Raw genomic sequence first — 14,363 nt, 5'->3', positions numbered from 1 at the left:
GGAGGGGAGGGGGCACATTACACATTATACTGATGGAGGGGAGGGGGCACATTACACATTATACTGATGGAGGGGAGGGGGCACATTACACATTATACCGATGGAGGGGAGGGGGCACATTACACAAGGGGAGGGGGCACATTACACATTATACTGATGGAGACGGAGAGAAGCACACTGCACATTATTCCGATGGAGGGGAGATGGGAGGCACATTGCAGGCTATACTGATGGGTATGAGCATATTACAGACTCCTACATACATGCTTCATGTAACATTAAAGACATTATGGAACTACATGTAACCACTGTAATATATACACAGCAACAGAGCAGATGGATTAGCCAAAATACTAAGAGCCACAGCTGAGGTTGTGCAATATATGCCACACCTGCCAGAAGTGACTACTATCGGTCCACTAACATAGGAAGGGGGCACTTGTGTTATTGCTCACCCAGGTCACTAAGAAGAATTTATGGCTCTGGATTCATGCCTCCTTAGGGATACATCACGGTCCCCTCCTCTTGGTAGTGGAGCCTGACTGTTGATAACCATGCACCTTAAAGTAATTATTTGATCACCCCTGACAAAAAATAGATGATCCCTTTTGGTAACTTGTTATGTAGAATTTATCACAAGATGGCAAACTTTAGGTGATATTTCATGTGAATTTATTTCAATAATAGGTTTGTTCTTGACAACTACTAAGCGCAGTAATATGGCAGAGTTATTTGTTTTGGAGGACAGCCTGCTCTACATTCTCTTTGGACTTTGGGGGATATTAAAAGAATTAGAAATCTTCTCAATCATTTTTTGGGGGGGATTTTCATGGAAGGTTATTTGCTCTTTATGGTGAAGCACATGTTTGGAAATACTATAAACAGCTGTGGTACCATTCACAGACAGAATTATAAATATTTTGAACAGAAATTCAAACCTAATTATATAGTAATGACACATATTGACTTCTGAAGCAGGGGCATTAGTTCCTCCACCTCCCACGTTGGCTAGCACTTGCACCAACGTAGCTGAGGGGGCAAAGTAGGAAGTAATGTGCCAGTAATCCTGCCAGTGGTGGATAATCTCCAGTCACATCCCCTCAGCTCTCGTCAGCGTCATCCCCCCTTGTATCCTCCAGCCTTATTCCCCGTGTTTCTGCAGCTCCAGCCAGCTCCCTTCTGCCTTTCAAGCTCCCCAATGTCTCTCCAACTTCCTTCTGTATTTCTTGCCCAGCAGTGTCTCTCCAGTTCCCACATTTCTTCAGCTCCAGCGCACAGGCACTTACCTTCTTCTGATTCTTCTGGCTACTCCTCTTTGTCCTGCAGCTCCTTTGCCTTTAAGCAGTGCGTTGCACAAAACAAACAAAACTTTATTGCACCAGCAGCCAGCGGTGATGGAAGCACAAGCGACAGTGGCTTCCAAAACTCCACAGATCGGGGAGTCACTGTCGCTTATTCTTCCGGAACCGCCGGCTGCTGGTGCAATAAAGTTTTTTTGTTTAGTGCGACGCACTGCTGAAAGAACTGTTCCGCCACTGCTTTGAAGACAAGTTATTAAACCAAGTTTTATTTTGGTGAAAAGTGAATGTTTATTTGAAATATTGTCTGTTTTGCATTGTCAATGAATTGAAAATAATATTTGGCATTTTTTTATTTGATATTACATAGCTATGGTTTTCTGTAAGAATTTCCAAATAAATCCATTTTGACTTCATGAAGTACTGTTAGATAATGAAAATTGGCAAAAGTAGGTGAAGTCTTTTTATAGCTACTAGTATAATACTATAACTAATACCATTACGTACTATAATATGATATAACGTAAAGACAAACTGGTAATTAAGGAGAACTATAGTGATAGCGATACACACACCTTCTGTATACAGCTTGCAGCCAAATCCTACAGCCTACTCAGTTTACACAAACAAAGCTGTGGGTGAAACATTTCATTTTTTGCTGACATGTAAGAATATCTTATAATCAGGTAAGGAAATAGCATAATTAAAAGCATCTTTAAAAAAAAACACTCTGACACTGAAAGGTCAAAGGAGTCCTGTAATAGCCAATGCTTTTGCTTTCTGAGAATTAGATTTTATACACATTTTTATATACAAGGCTCCCTAAAGATTTCCTCTGCTTAAGAGTAGGGCAGATTTCATGTGCTTTTCCAAGTACGATATTCCTCGGTTTACACTCTCCTCTGCATGCAGACTCCTGCATTTGTCTTAAATTAGGGAAGCATAAAAATAACAGTTCACAAGGTTTACATTAGACGCAATGAGAAAGTGAAGCGGGCATTTAATTCCTTCCGGTGTTGGATGAAGTCGAGCGAAGAGCAAAAAAATATAAGCTTAAAAGGTTTCCCTGTCCATAAAAAGCGCTACGATGGTATATTTATCTCATAAATAATGATCTTATCTGTGGGATCCAATCCAAAGCAAGTCAGCATCAAAAAAGAAAAGATTCTATTCATGAGCGTAAAAGTATTTTTATTCTGTTACTCTCATAAACTTGGCAGTGATACTGGTGGTCAGCAATTATCTCTGCCTCCCCCCACTCCCCACTTCAACCTTATTTACATGAGATGTCAACATTTTGATTCTTTAGTAAGAGGTTATGATGGCTTTATGTAGCAGCAATAAACAATATTTTATTAACAGGTTATTTAATGAGCGAAAGTTTATCTCTCACAGCAAAGGAAAAAAGCACATTTTAGGGACTTTTTATAGCAGCTTCACTAATATTGAAGCAGTCTTATATTTATTTCTGGCCACCATATTATGCAGTGCTGTACAGATAATATTTAATTGTTCACATAAGTCCCTGCCCTCTTGGAGCTTAAAGTCCAACGTCCTTAATACACAAGTGCAAAAAAATTATAAAAAAGTTATTTTACATACCAAAGGAGGTCAATACTTTCTACAGCAGTTGCATATACATATACCACTGAATATATTAAAATATTATTATTATTATTATCATCATCATAGATTTGAAAGGATCCACAGTGCTCCACAAATTAGTACAATGGGGAAAACAGAACATACATAATACAGGGTCACACAAGTTATACAAAATATATAGAAGCATGAAAACAAAGGCAAAGCTGAAAGCAGAGAACCAATCGTGATTCAGGGTGGTATGTATCAAGCATCGCATTTTGAATGCAATACATCCCGCCACTTGCTGCATGCATAGTGGCATTTATTAATGCCTTCCCATAAAAGCTGTCCATTGCGGTGTGAGGACTTCCGGGTTTATGACCCGGTAGGCATTTCGCGTATGCACGGTTGTCAGCCAGCACATGCGTGAGATGTGGGTGAACATGGGAACTATTGGATCCCTCTTGGGGATTTATGCAAAAATAAGCCAATAGGCTTCTGTTAGCTAAATGGGTACAAGCTCAAGGAAAGTTTTGCTTGTAACATGGGAAATGTGGATTTCAGAGTTTCGACTGCATTTTTCCGTTAGTATATCCTGCCTTCTGAGTGGAGAAATGGATGGTAAGAACATTTAAAGAATGGAAGGCTGTTGTAGATTTTATTGTGAGTGGTGGGATATTCCTTAAGCATGGAAGAAACCATGTAGGCAGGAGTGAAAGATGTTTACCAGAGATAAGCGAGGAACATGTCACAGGTAGACCTAAGGAGGGCGAGAAGGAGAGTATTGATATGAGATTCAAAACATGCGCGCTGACGTCAGTTTTGCAAAAAAAATAAACAAATAAAATGATTAAAAGTATGGGGGGGGGGGATTTAAGTTCCTCTCTCTCCTTAACCCTAGCACCTACAAAGGTGTGGCACCCCTTGTTTCAAAGAGTGGTATCCCTCCTTTCAAAATAGGTGACCTAATTAAATCTTACCACCTTGTGATCAGTGTGATCACCAGGCATTAACCCTAAACTACAGAAAAATCATGGAGTCCAGTGACGGGGAAAAGTCTCCACCCAATTTTTTCTGTAGCGCTGATCGATATTGTCTGGTGATCACCAGACAATATCAATCAGCATTATGGAAAATAAATAGTTTTTAATAGATGGGGGTAGGGCACATTGTGTCTTATATACCCCCCACTGAGCCGCACACACATGGGGACACCCTATCTTGAAAGAGGGGAGTTTCGTCTTTCAAACAATGTGCCCCCTTCTAGTTATTGTCTGGTGATCATCTGTCTGAAACAATACCCACAAAATAAAATGTTCCAGATTTGGGGGGGGGGATCTAAAGATCTAAAGTCCATTTCTCGCCCATCTGGTATCAAATAAAGAAAGTGGTCCCTCATTCACTGCTGTAGGTTTGCTTTTGATTTTCCCTTTCTTCAAATTTCAACAAAAAACAAAGAGGTACAATTAGCATGGGTACCGTATTAAAACTCAGTGATATTGATGTTGTAATGCGACGGGCGCCAACTTGAGAAAATGGCCACATCGCAATGGTGAGAAAACCCTCAGCAGAGAAGGGGCTGACCAAACAGAAAATAAATCTCCCTTAGGGGCCTATTTATCAAATAATATTTGCGGGATAACAGGTGTTTTCTGGGGGTACCCTGAAATATTAAGTATCAACCCCAATGTACAATGGAGGGACCGCAGCTGATATCTCCATTTATGACAGCAGCCACAGCCCCCATAGGTTTCTATGGCGGCTGCAAAGCTATCACATTTACCAACCTCCGTAATGCGGGTGTTACCTCATTGTAGGCTATGGGACAGTCTAATTCTTTGTTGTCAGTTCTCCCAGCATTAAAAAAATAATAATATTGCAGCAATTTAACAAAAATACTGTCCTGCCGGACTTGTCTCCGCAGATGTGGCGTGTGTGCCTATCAGTTCATTTCTTAAGTAGTCTCCTCCTGCGCAACGACCTTGGTTACAAGAGCACTAAGAAGGTGGCAGATAGACCAATGGGTGTTTTTGTTATTTGTGTGTGTTTTTTTTGCTGTGGGGTACAATGTGTCTTCTTTTTTTCCTGTGGGGACCAATATGTGTTTGTTTGGGGGTTTTTTTTGTTACTGTTAGGGGGCATGCCAAAAATTCTTGCACAGGGTGCTAGTAGATCTGGGGCTAGCTCTGAGCACTGCAGGGAAGTCATTAAAAGATCTCCATTACTAAACTTACACTCACTAAGACCACTCACTAAGATCTGCTGGATCCGCCCCAAAAAAATCTCACCACTGCCAAACACACAGATTATGGTACATGTCTACTAATCTGACCCAGGCAACTGTTTATACATTCTTTTTAATAATGGTCCCATACCATGAGTCAGCTAATTTCACACTAATTATTTAGCTTGGAACACAGCTCCTGTCTCCCAAGCATGCATTACAGAGCTTATTAGCATCTGTGTGAAAGGAAGTTACATTGCCTATTATATACTGTATATTACATACAGTCAAACAGAATGTATTAGTGCTGAACTCTACAGGCTAATATATATACCATTTTATATATCTAAAAAAGTGATGTTCTTTTGGGATGTTCCACAAGCCTTATTTGGCCATGGGACACTAGATGTTATAATACTGTGACCCCCAAATACTCCTAAAATGTTTTGGAAGATTTCTTTCATTTTGTTGTATAATTAGAAATACACTGTTGAGTGCAGTGTTTATTTAAAAAAAAGGTGAACTGAAAGACTTACTAATATGCACCATTTATACATGGACTGTTTATACTTGAGGTATTAAAATAGTTTACGGTTCCTATCAAAAGCTTGGCATCTGAATGTTCATTGTTTAAGAATGGCTTTAACAAATTGAGTAAAATAAATGGCAAATGAGATTTTATGCATTTACATACGCTTGGTACCCAACCACTTTGTGTGAATTAAAATGATGAATGATAAGCTCTGCCATATTTAAACTACTTTCTACAAGTGTATATAAGTGTTCTTGTTAAAGGTTTTCAATAATGTGTTAATGCAGAAAAACATCCTACTGTCATACTATTTATACCACAGGAAGTGCTGGGGTCTGTGCAATTACCTCTCTAAGGGCCCTATTTATTAAACATAGAAATGTGCTATATTTGGTGAAACCAGGTTTTCTCTTACAGTACTTAACAAAGACCACCTCTGTGGATGGCAATAGCAGTACATAATTAAAGGAAAAACACTTTATTTCTTAAAGTTTATTTTTCAATGGGCAAAATTTTAAAGCAATTATGTTTTGTTTATATATTTTATGTATTTTTATATTTTTTATTTGTTTTCTCACCAGAGGTTAATATATCTGCGCCTAAATACAGTATTAAGTAATAGCCTGCTGTGTCATACCACACAAATAAGAGCTACATACCAAAGATTTGCTGTGAATCACGTCATCGTAGCCATGCCCCCTGCTTTACAAAGCCAGATATCCCGGCATCGTATAGCGGGAACGGGGCCGCAATGATGCAATCGCGCCACCAAACCCTCACACCACCCACAACTGCCGCCACCATACCGCTGCAACGACGACCTCGGAGGGTGCAGCCAGAAAGTCGACAAACCTGATATATACAGTATATATAAAATCTAATTTATATTTTCGTATGAATTACATCTATAATATGAGGATTTACACAGTAAACAACCCATCCCTATTAAAGAGAGGTCACAATTGTACCAAATACTAGGATGCATATTTAAAACAGTCTACAGGTCAGAACTGCCTGACCTGAACAACGGGAGTGACTAATACTTTGACCATCCGCGTTAAAAACAGAATTCAGTTTTGAAAAAAGAAATATTAAAATGTAGGGTAATATTCTGACAATTATTTTATTTGGGCTAAACCTTAAATTAAATTGAGAATTCAGGAATTCTCTACTTTTTCTTTAACTGCTTCTGAAAATATAACTTGGCAACATTTTGATTAACTATAATTTGTACATTTTCATTTGCAATCACATCACAAGCAATTTGCTTTACTCAACTTCTGTAGTAGAGATCTAAACTCACTGTAATGGATAAAAGTTTTCCATGTTAAACCAACAAGATGGACACGTGAGACCGGTTTGTTTGGCGCTGACATGTAAAACAGAGTATGTCCAATGTGTGTCAACAAACTGCTTATAGATGGACATTCAGAAATCAGCTCTTATGCTACTATAATACAAAACATTGAAGAAAAAATTGAGGCCCTTTGTGTGACTACAGAAATGGGGGACAAGGACATAATTCGCACTGGGGTGACCTATAGACCCCCTGGACAGGGACGGGAACTGGATAGGTACCTATTGCAGGACATTACTAGGATGGCTTTAAAAGGAGAGGTCATAATCATGGGAGACTTTAATTTACCTGATGTAAACTGAGAGGTATCTGCTGCAAATTCCTGTAGAAGTGGCGACTTTCTAAATTCCCTTCAGGGAGCATCTCTCAAACAATTGGTGAGTGAGCCCACTCGCAAAAATGCTATTCTGGACTTGATACTCACAAATTGTGACAGAATATCAGATATAAATGTGGGTGAGAAGCTATGATCCAGTGATCACCAAGTTCAAATTCATGCCATACAAAAACAAAAGTGTTAGATTTTAGGAAGGCTGACATTACAGAGATGAAGAGACTTGTTACTGAGTCAGTAGCAGATTGGAGGAACTTGGAAGGAGTTCAGGAAAGGTGGGAAATAATAAAAAATGCAATACTAAAGGCTACAGACCGTTGTAATAAAAGGGTTAGGAAAAGCACCAGGAATAGGAAGCCAGTGTGGTTTACAAAAGAGGTATCAACTAGTGTGAAAGCAAAAAAGATGGCTTTTAGGAAATATAAGCAGACTCAAAATAATAACGACATAAAGGTGTATCTTGCCAGAAGGAAAGAGGCTAAGAAGGTGATTAGGCGTGCCCAAAGGCAGAAGCCGAGGAGAAAATGGCCCAGTCAGTAGATAAAGGGGGCAAAACTTTTCTTAAGTATATAAGTGAAAGGGAGAAGTCAAATGGAGGAATAATAAGATTTAAGGCAGAGAGTAAGTACATGATCGAGAGAGACAAAGAAATAGCAGATCATCTAAATAATTATTTTTGTTCGGTATTCACTACAGAAGCAGAGGTTAAGGGACCACAGTTAAGTTGCAGAGGCATTCATAAAAATGAGGTACATGAAAGTACATTTACAGAGGAGAGTGTCCTAACAGAACTCTAAAAACTGAAAGTGGATAAATCAATGGGGCCGTATGGGATACATCCAAGGATACTAAAAGAGCTTGAAGGGGTTCTGGTAACGGGTTGGGTATGAAATCCTGGCTGTCGGGATGCCGCTGGTCAGAATACTGACATCGCCATCCCGACAGCCAGAATCCTGACACCAATAGGTGTTTTTCTAAACCCTATCCTAACTTTAACCCTCTCTCCCTGGTACCTAACCATAAACTTCCCCCCTAGTGCGTAAGCCTAACCTCCCCCTCTCCACAGCCTAAACCTAACACCCCCTCCCTGATGCCTAAACCTAACCTCACCCCTAGTACCTAAACCTAACCTCCCCCTCCCCGTACCCTAAACCTAACACCCCCTCCCCGCTGCCTAACCCTAACCCCACACCCTAACCTCCCCCTAACACCCCGATACTTACCTTCGGGATGCCGGCGGATGGGACACTGATGCCAGGATGCCGACCTGTTGGGATTTTGGTGCCAGTATTCAGACCGATGCCGACTATATCCCCTGGTAACACCATTAATAGAATTATTTAACCAGTCGCTAGTATCAAGAGTGATTCTAGAGGACTGGAAAACAGCAAATGTAATACCACTGTACAAAAGTGGAAGCAAATAAGAAGCAAGTAACTACAGACTAGTAAGCCTTACATCAGTAGTGGAAAAAATAATGGAAACGCTATTAAAAGAAAGAGTTGTGGAATATCTCAAATCCAACAATTTGCAGGATCCCAAACAGCATGGATTTACTCGGGCCAAACAAATATTATTGACTTTTTTGACTGGGTGACAAAAGTAATAGATCAAGTGGGGGCCGTAGATGTAGTTTATCTAGACTTTAGTAAGGCTTTTGACACATTCCCGCATCGCAGAATGATAAACAAACTGGAAAGCTTGGGATTGGATTCTATGGGGTAAATTTACTAAAGTGAGAGTTTTTAGAAGTGGAGATGTTGCCCATAGCAACCAATTAGATTCTAGCTATTATCTTCTAGAAGCTGCTAGTTAAATGTTAAGAATCTGATTGGTTGCTGTGGGAAACATCTTCACTTCTGAAAACTCTCACTTTAGTAAATTTACCCTTATGACTGTTGAATGGATAAGATCTTGGTTGCAGAATAGGAAACAGAGTTGTAGTAAATGGAGTGTATTCACAGGAGGGAAAGGTTACCAGTGGAGTACCCCAGGTCTCTGTACTTGGGCCAGTGCTTTTAATATCTATGTTGGTAATATTGCAAATGGTATTGAAGGGAAACTATGCCTTTTTGCAGATGACACAAAAGTGTGCAACAGGGTAAATACAAGAACATGGCAACTACAGTTTAATGTAAAAAAAAATGCAAAATCATGCAGTTAGATCTCTATAACCCAAAGGCTAAATATAGCATCAAAGACACTATAAGGGAAAATACAGAGTAGGAAAGGGATTTAGGAGTCATCATTTCAGATGACTTGAAGGCAGGTAAGCAATGCACCAAAGCTTTGAGGAAGGCAAGTCAGATGCTTAATTGGATAGGGAGAGGAATTAGTAATAGGAAAAAAGAAGTAATAATACCCCTATATAGGTCTTTGGTACGGCCTCATCTAGAATACTGTGTTTAGTTCTGGAGGCCATATCTCCAGAAGGATATAGATACATTAGCGACTGCACAAAGAAGGGCAACTAAACTGGTGCATGGCCTACAGCACTGGACTTACCCGGAGAGACTAAAAGATCTTAATATGTATAGTTTGGAGCAGAGAAGGGAAAGGGGGGACATGATAGAAACTTTCAAATACATCAAGGGTTTCAACAAGGTACAGAAGGGAAGCATTCTTCAAAGGAAGATTGTACAAGAACACGAGGACATGCACTGAATATGGAGGGAGGTAGGCTCAGAGGAAATTTGAGAAAAAATTACTTCACAGAAAGGGTAGTGGATAAGTGGAATAGCCTCCCATCAGAGGTGGTTGAAGCTAAAACAGTGGAACAATTTAAACACACTTGGGATAGGCATAAGAATATCCTTAAGAGAGACCTAAGGAGCAAATAGGGTTGAAGTTGCCAAAAGGATAAATGAAAAGGGGAAGACTAGATGGGCTAAGTGGTTCTTATCTGCCGTCAAATTCTATTTTCTATTATTATATTATAATAGTTTACCTATTACATAATTCATAGCCTCTGAGCTCCTCTCCAGATGACTTATTCGTGGTAAGAAGAACACTGAATGAATGAGTGATGCCTTCACAATCTAGTAAATACATTTTCTATTACTCTATAGCTTTCATTTGAGAAGTAAGTGAAGTTTCTTTGTGTTACATTACAATGTATAAAAAAAACCCACAGTAACAAGTGGAGACAAAAGGCGCTGAAGGGAACTAGGAATGTTCCTGTGGCTCTGGCACTGAGCGGTACTGGAAAACATTTTCTGAATGTCCTTCAAACAGGCTGAAGTGGCTGTTTGAGAGCAACTGAAGCATGAAACTGGCATGCAGCATAGTCACAATTGCATCCCACAAATATTTACAATTTCAAAGAATTCTATACAATTGCTGATAGAAAGGAAAGCAAACCCTGCCACTGATGGGAGTCCTGGGAAATGAATGCACATATTAAAACATTTCTTGGCTTAAATTTCTCAGATTGTGTTGACGTTTACCGCTGCCTGCCCTTCCGATCCGGCTATTGGGAGCACAAGAATGTGAAGCCTTTAGCACTGCTTAAAAAATGGGGCTCGTGATCTTCAACCAGTAGGTGAGGTGTCCAGCTATTTGATAGCCTTTTATGAAATATGTATAATTACTGGTGCTTATTCACATGAGATTACTGGACTGTGTAATAGGATGGAAATATTCAAATGCTTTATCTAAATGTACAATAGCTTTGAATCAAGAAATACACTCTAGTGAGTTAATTCAATCAGAGGACAAAATAAGAGACTGGTCAATATATGATGCCAATTTAAGTATATAAACACATGTCAGATACCCAAAAGATATAGGGGTCTATGTACTAAGCCTTGGAGAGAGATAAAGTGGATAGAAATAAAGTACTAACCAATCAGCTCCTGTAATTTTTCAAACACAGCCTGTAAAGTGACAGTTAGGAGCTGATCGGTTGGTACTTTATCTCTCTAAAGGTGCCCACACACATACCGATGTCCTCACGATACGATTTTATGGCCAATTTCCTCATGAACTTTCACGGGAGCTCCCTTGCCGTCGTGATCACGATTTGGAGTTAAAAATGTCCAATCTGACTAAAGATCTATCTTGCAGCCAGTGCATTGTAACCCAGATTGGCTAATCTGCCCTACAGCACGGCAGATCAGAAGATGCGATGTACGACGAGCGGGGACGCGCATCAGCATCGTGCTTGTGAGTATAAACTCACGATTTGTACTTTTTTTACCCAATTCGTCGTCACGATTTGTCGAAATCGGCCAAATCGTGTAAAATGTCGCTATGTGTGTGGGCACCTTAAGGCTTAGTACATAGACCCCATAGTCATTTATGTTATTACTCGCTGATATGAAACAGGTCATAGCTATAAAAGTTATTATTGTCACTGAGAAATTTTCTAATTTATCTGATATTGTGCTAATTGCTTATACAATTGTAATCATTGTAATGATGCATTCAGAAACATATCAGAAAACATTAGCAAGTTATTATACTACACCAGAATGAAATACAAACTGTAAGTACAGTAACCTCGGGGTACGGTAAGCATTCACAATGATGCAATGCTTGTGGGAATGCAAACAGATGTGAGGTCCATGATTGAAAGTGATGTCTTGGAAAGACTTCTAGGAAAATTATTTGTGGCTAAACACACCGTAGATGGCAATAGTTTTCCTCAGTCACACTTTAGCAAAATATAAGCTGCATTGGAGCACAAGTGCAGCCAGATGGATACATACATCAACTTTCATTATAATGGATAAAACACAACCCATAAAAGAGTGAAAATTGAAGTCTACCCAAGTTACTTAAAAAGTGGCAAAGCAGTCATGCTGTTCTATTTTAGAGCATTTGTTGAGAATTCAGACATCAGCAATAGACAATAAAACTACCCAGCAGGGAACCAATGCAACATATCATCATCATTAACTACCACCCCATAATAATGGCTAACAGTGAGAGCATGTGACACTAGAAATGTCCTATTTCTGTTACTAGGGTCCTAAATGTACATCAGCTCATTAGTGTACATGTAAAATGTGTTATCCACTGCTTAATGAGCATATGTATACACAAGTAAAAAAAATTGTGCTTGTGCATCAGTGCCTCCCTATCACAATGTGTATACTATGCTATGGGTTCCAGACTATAGATAGACAGTAAAAAGGTCGACAATGTCTAGATAGACACCAGATGTTAGACAGTCAATAGGTCGACTGGGACAAAAGGTCGACAGGGGCAAAAGGTCAACACACTAAAGGTTGACATGTAAAAAGGTTGACCTGGTCAAAATGTCGATATAAAAAAATGTCCGACGCATGATTTTTTTGTTTTTAAGGATTAGGGTTAGGCAGTTACCCCAATGGTTAGGGTTAGGCACTAGAAGGGACAGTTAGGGTCAGGCACCTACCCCGACGTTTAGGGATAGGAACCAGGAAGGAGGGTTAGGGTTCTGCACCAAGGGGAGGGTTAGGGTGAAGATTATGACTAGAAAACAAACAAACTAAAAAACGTGTCGACAATTTTTGCGGCGACCTTTTGACCCTGTCGACCATTTGTACCTAGTAAGAAAAAAAGTAAGACTATTTGTGCACACTTAGATGACAATTCATATAGTAAGTTAAAATATAACTTTTATTACATATACATAAAATAAAGAGGTAACCATATGCAAAATAAGGGAATTTTTTGGTTTGAAATTTCTTAATATATAATTAGAAATAGCTTTGGATGTTGAAATCAAACACCAACAGATATGTGACGAAAATATTAAAACAATTTCTACATTCCACTATGCACACTTGAAATGGGTATCCGTGATTCTATATTAGTAGAGAGTTCCCTGTTATTTAACATAATTATGCTTATTGTACCATGTGCCGTCCTATGGTATGTATCAAGCAGAGATACCGTTTATCAACTGATTATAATGTGAAACATTATTTGACTTGAGTGTGGATATCAATTGATTTGGGACATATCAATTTATAGTGACTTCTACACAGAGTGATGGTATTATCATTGTATGCTCACACCCATATATGTATATGTATAAATAACATGATTATGCCTCCACAATTAAAGTGTGCCTATGCATTACTTTTTTTTAAATCTGCGTTTTAATAATTGGACTTCTCTATAAGTGATAGTCCTACATTTATACATACATGCCTGTACCATGTGCAAAGGGCAATCCATATATCTGCGGTGGTTATCTACAGCCATACTTTACTGATTATGCCCAAACTCGTCTGATCTTGGAAGCGATACAGTAATAGGCCTGGCCAGTACTTGTATGGGAGACCACCTAGGAAGACCAGGTGCTGTAGGCTAATTTTCACTGCTTGATACATACCATAGGACGGCACATGGTACAATAAACATACTTATGTTAAATAACAGAGAACTCTCTACTAATATAGAATCACGGATACTCATTTCAAGCGTATATAGTGGAATGCAGAAATTGTTTTAATATTTTCACCACATATCTGTTGGTGTTTGATTTCAACATCCAAAGTTATTTCTAATTATATTAAGAAATTTCAAACCAAAAAATTCCCTTATTTTGCATATGGTTACCTCTTTATTTTATGTATATGTAATAAAAGTTATATTTTAACTTACTATATGAATTTTTCATCTAAGTGTGCCCCAACAAATAGCCTTACTTTTTTCTTACTAGTCGTTCTATTGAATTAGGCTGTGGGAGCACCACCAACACTATGCAATGTGGGATAGTCAGTAATGTATAATGTTTGGTTAATAATAATAACTAATTCTAAAATTATTTCCAGAGTTCTGTGCGGAATCTCCCTTGCCTTTTCAGACCATTTGTACCTGTCAACATTTAGTGTGTCAACCTTTTGTCCCTGTCAATTTTTTGTCCCAGTCGACCTATTGACTGTCTAACATCTGGGGCCAAATGTAATAGGTAGTCAGTTTTAGTAACAGTACAAACTCGCACTTTCTTGCACTTTTAAAAAGTACGAGTTTGTACTGAAACTCGCAAATTCAATAGCCTGCGAACTTTTCAGCTCGAGGCTACTGCATTTGCGAGTGCA

At 39.0% G+C, this 14,363-nt stretch overlaps 1 protein-coding gene and 1 pseudogene across 2 annotated transcripts in view; one reads left to right on the top strand and one right to left on the bottom strand.

Moving 5' to 3' along the window:
- The window catches only part of LOC148477034 (ADAMTS-like protein 1), a 372,270-nt gene that overhangs the window by 180,535 nt on the left and 177,372 nt on the right, over positions 1–14,363 (bottom strand). The gene's annotated exons all lie outside the window — the stretch shown is intronic.
- Positions 13,513–13,631, top strand: LOC148477035 (5S ribosomal RNA; annotated as a pseudogene).

This window comes from Taudactylus pleione, unplaced genomic scaffold (assembly GCF_031769625.1).
Source record: "Taudactylus pleione unplaced genomic scaffold, aTauple2 ptg000757l, whole genome shotgun sequence".
Classification (NCBI taxonomy): domain Eukaryota; kingdom Metazoa; phylum Chordata; class Amphibia; order Anura; family Myobatrachidae; genus Taudactylus; species Taudactylus pleione.
Note: the sequence above shows the minus strand (reverse complement) of the source record. Positions and strands in the feature narration are given on the sequence as shown.